This window comes from Triticum dicoccoides, chromosome 7A (genome assembly GCF_002162155.2).
Source record: "Triticum dicoccoides isolate Atlit2015 ecotype Zavitan chromosome 7A, WEW_v2.0, whole genome shotgun sequence".
Lineage (NCBI taxonomy): Eukaryota > Viridiplantae > Streptophyta > Magnoliopsida > Poales > Poaceae > Triticum > Triticum dicoccoides.
Genome location: NC_041392.1, coordinates 302,888,677 through 302,892,996, shown reverse-complemented (window position 1 = coordinate 302,892,996; position 4,320 = coordinate 302,888,677). Strand labels below are relative to the sequence as shown.

Sequence of the window (4,320 nt, the reverse complement as noted above, 5' to 3'; positions counted from 1 at the left end):
CCATCAAGTTGGCAAAGTGGCTGATAGGTGGGGTCTAGTGGCAGGGTTGACCAGTCAAAGGTTGAATGGTCAAATGATGAATACTGTAAACAGGTCCCACATGTCATTTTCTATGGTTAGTTTGACTTTAATTAAACCAGATTACTAACGGTGGGGGCCATGTCATTGGTTAGTGGTTAAACTAACTAGTACTCCCTCCGTCCCGAAATTCATGTCGCACTGGCATTTTTGCGAAAATGCCCTTGGTCTTTTTGGGACACAACCCGCGGTCCAACCTCTCTGTCTATCTGATGGTGTTGTCGCTCGCTCGCTCTCGCCCCCGTCGCTTTGCTCCGGCTCGCTGCCGCAGAGCTTCGGGTTGCCGCCGCAGAGCTCTGCTTCTGGTCGCCGCCGCCGCGCTCTGCTCCGGCTCCCTGCTGCGACGCTCTGCTTCGGGTATCCGCCGCCGCGCGCTGTGCTTCGTCTCGCCACCAAAAACACTCTGCTTTCGATCCAAAGAAGCCGACGAGTCGCCGGATACGGCGTTGGCGAGGCCGTACGCGCCGGATCCCGGCCACCTTGCTGCTAAAAACTCCCCCTTGCGAGCTCAAATGAGGAGTACGGCGGCGGCGATGTCCTGGAGCAGCACGGGTTGCCCTTTTTCGATCTGGCTCTGCCCGTCCGACGGCGGTGTCCTCCCTGCCGTCTTCCTCGCCCGCACAAGCTGCCCGTATCCTCCGCAGGTATGCTTTCCAGTAGATGGATGGATTGATGGGCGTGGCAGGTCCCTTGATTACTGGAATCAATTTGTCAGTAGCAATCTCCTCCCTTGATTACTTCAAAAACAGTAGCAATTTCCTCCCTTGATTGACTGAATATTGGGCAGGTAATATTGATCTGAGCAGGATTTGATTAATTGTTCTTGGTATTGATTGATTCCTCCCTTGATTGATCCAGGCAGGTAATATTAGGCAGGATTTGATTAACTGATCTCGGAATTGATTGTTTTCTCCCTTAATTGACTGAACTGCTGCATAAAGCAGGATTTGATTGAGGGCAGCAAAATTACCAAATCCCGCGGCAGCGGCGGCGGGGAAGCAACAGCACCAAGGAAGGAGCAGCAGTGGCGGCGGACCGATCAGGCGCGCGGTCGTCTGCAGGCGAGGAAGGAGCAGCGGCGGACGGGGACTTGCCCAACTTCCCCACCGGAGTGGGTGCCCGTGGCGGGCGTTGGGAAGTGGCCGGGGACGCGAGCAAAGCCACGTGGAGGCGCCCGTCGGCCGTGGAGCCGCGGAGGAGCGTGTGGGCGGTGGCGCAGCTCGCCTTCGTACGGGCGGCGGCGCTGGCTGGGCCCTACTGCCGGCTGCCGGCGGTGGCTGGGGCGCGCACCACGCGGGCGACGAAGGGAGGAAGAAGCAGAGAGGGGGGTTGATAAGCAAGAGATATTAAAAGCTGAGGGTTTTTCTATAAAACTGCAATTACACTACGCCAGCGACAAGAATTACGAGACGGAGGGAGTACTAGTAATTAGACCCTAAGCTAATTTGCACGGCCGGCCAGCGGTGGCTGTACGTACACGCACCTAGCACATGCAAGCAACGGCCATGGCCACGGCTGTTAGTAGAGGCAGGCAACAGATGTAGCCGGAACTAGAAGTCAGCAGCGAATGGCAAGCGGCAGCAACAACGAACAGCAGCAGAGCATAGCAGCAAGCAAGAGCAGCAGGAGCAGCGAAACAGCCAAGCATGCAGGCGCGGCACATCGGCGCGGCGAGCGGGGATGGGGAAGGGCGCGGCCGGTGCGTGCGCACAGGCGGCATCGACAGCGGCCACGGGCGCCAGCAGCTGCAACAGGAGCAGCAGCCTAGCACGATGCAAGCAGCAGCACACGTATGTACGTACGCGTACGCGGCAGCTCGGACGAGCTCCGAGATGGCGCGGCTACGGCGACGAATCAACAACATGGGGAGGGGGTTTGAGAAGAGTGGCTCACAGCGGTGCCGGGGACGAGGTCAGGGAGGCCGGGGTGGACCGGAGCGACGGCATCGACGGCGAGTTGGTGACGGCCGGTTGAAGAAGATGGCGATGGCGTCGGTCACGCAACTCCCCGGCTCGAGCTGGTCCTCGGGACGGATGAACCCGAGTGCGGCGATCCTCCAGGATGTGCCCCCGAGTGACGGCGACTACGGTGGCCGTGGCAACAAGGGCAGGGCAGCGGTGACCGCGGAGATTTTGACCTCGATTTCGAGTAGAAGAAGAAGAAGGGGTCGATGCAGGAAAGAAGGGGGGACGAACTAGGGTTTCGGGGGCGGGCGCCGGGGCTATATACGCTGGGGGGCCGGTGGATGGCTGTCACCGCGGCCATGGCGCCGTGGATGGCTGCCACGGCCCCCCTCCGTCTCCTGTAGCGAGGGGAAGGGGACGAGTGGGCGTGGCTGGGCCTTTTTGCTAAATGGGCCAAGTGGCTCATTAGATTAGATTTCTTTTCTTTCTATTAGTATTTCCCTTTTTCTTTTCTATTTCTTCTTTAGCTACTGTTTTGTATTTAGTTTAAGTACTAAATGATTTTAGTTAAATGTTCAAGGTATTACATAAATTCGAGACAATATTTTGGGCTAGTCCAACAAGTCTCAACTAATTTTGAATATTTTGCATATTTATTTAAATTAGATTGTTTCAATAAATAAAGCTTATGGTCGGTTTTAAAAATCTTTAGGGGCACTTGTGTTATGTCTTACATGAAAATTAGTCAGTGAATATTTGCAACCCAACTTACATTCTTATTTTACCTTTTGAAAATTTTAATTATTTGACTTTACTTTATATTTGAATTTGAATTGGGTTTGGATCAAAGTGAGGTTTAGCAAAATTAATTGTAATGACATGGCACTATTGGTGTGTGATTACTGTAGCTTGACTATCGGGGTGTTACAATACCCCATTGTCATCATGAGTATTCATATGCAAGACATATATCAAGTGCTCTCAAGTCCATAAAAGTATTCAATCCGATAACAACGAAATCTCAATGGGAAAAACTCAATTCATCACAACAAGATAGAGAGGGGGAAACACCATATGATCCGACTATATTAACAAAGCCCACGATACATCAAGATCGTGACATCTCAAGAACACGAGAGAGAGAGAGAGAGAGAGAGAGAGAGAGAGAGAGAGAGAGAGAGAGAGAGAGAGAGAGAGAGAGAGAGAGAGAGAGTGAGTGAGAAAGAGATTAAACACATAGCTACTGATACAAACCCTCAGCCCTGAGGGTGGACTACTCCCTCCTCATCGTGGTGGCCGCCGGGATGATGAAGATGGCCACCGATGATGATTTCCCCCTCCGGCGGAGTGACGGAACGGGGTCTAGATTGTTTTTCGATGGCTACAGAGGCCTGCGGCAGTGGAACTTCTGATCTAGGGTTACCCCGAGGGTTTTTGGAATATGTGACTATTTATAGGGCAAAGAGGGGGTGCGAGAGGCCATCGAGGTGGGCAAAACCCACCTGGGCGCGCCTGGGCCTCCAGGTGCGCCCTGGTGGGTTGTGCCCCCCTCGGGGCACCCCCTAGGCGCTGCTGATAGAGGCGAAGGTGTCCCGATGTTTCGATGAGATGGTGGCTATCGTTTTCACTGGGAGTCAACCTTGACGATCCGACTACGAACGTGCGAGACGTCGCGTCTTAGCAATCACAAAACCAACTTCCGAGGGTTATTGACCATGCCGGAGCACGATCAACCTGACCACGAGAGTCTGTTTCCTGCGAGCAAACGAAGAACAAGCAAGAAACTAAGATTGCAATTTGGATATTTCGAATATAAGAGGAAAGCTTTATTAATGAAGGTGGGGTTCTGCGACGCTTTTGTCTGGTCGTTGAACACAAATGGCGTACATGAAGTTGCAGCTATGGCGAACTTTTAATCTAAACAAAACCCAAAGTCTAAATGATGCCCTAAGGTCTGTATATATGGAGGAGATAGTGGTAATTTCGTGGCCCTTGGAGCAGGGGGTCCGAAACCAACCCTAACTCTTGTTTCCCCACACATACGGACTCTAAAAACAGCCTATAATCAAGTATTTTGAAATTACATGGGCCTGGCCCAAAAATAAGGTGACGTAGCACCTGGAATAGCCTCTAGATGAAATTTATGAAGTGGCATCTTGTATATTTCGTCCAAGGCTTCATGCACTCATTATGGTGGCTTCAAAGTCCTGGAATCATCACTTGTAACTCTGTTCTTGTTCCCCTTGCGCATGCCATCATTTCCATGCTTGAACTTCCTCCAAGGTTCATCTGTCTTGGCCAAGCTAGGGCCTTCATTTGTAAGCAAAACAAGCGTATC

General features: G+C 52.3%; 1 long non-coding RNA gene across 1 annotated transcript; it reads left to right on the top strand.

The window, feature by feature from the left end:
• Window positions 1-292: 292 nt before the first annotated feature.
• On the top strand, window positions 293-2,596 carry LOC119328183. Its single transcript, XR_005158872.1, has 3 exons — window positions 293-722; window positions 866-940; window positions 1,023-2,596. It is a non-coding gene; the product is annotated as an uncharacterized LOC119328183 (long non-coding RNA).
• The last annotated feature ends 1,724 nt before the right edge of the window (window positions 2,597-4,320 follow it).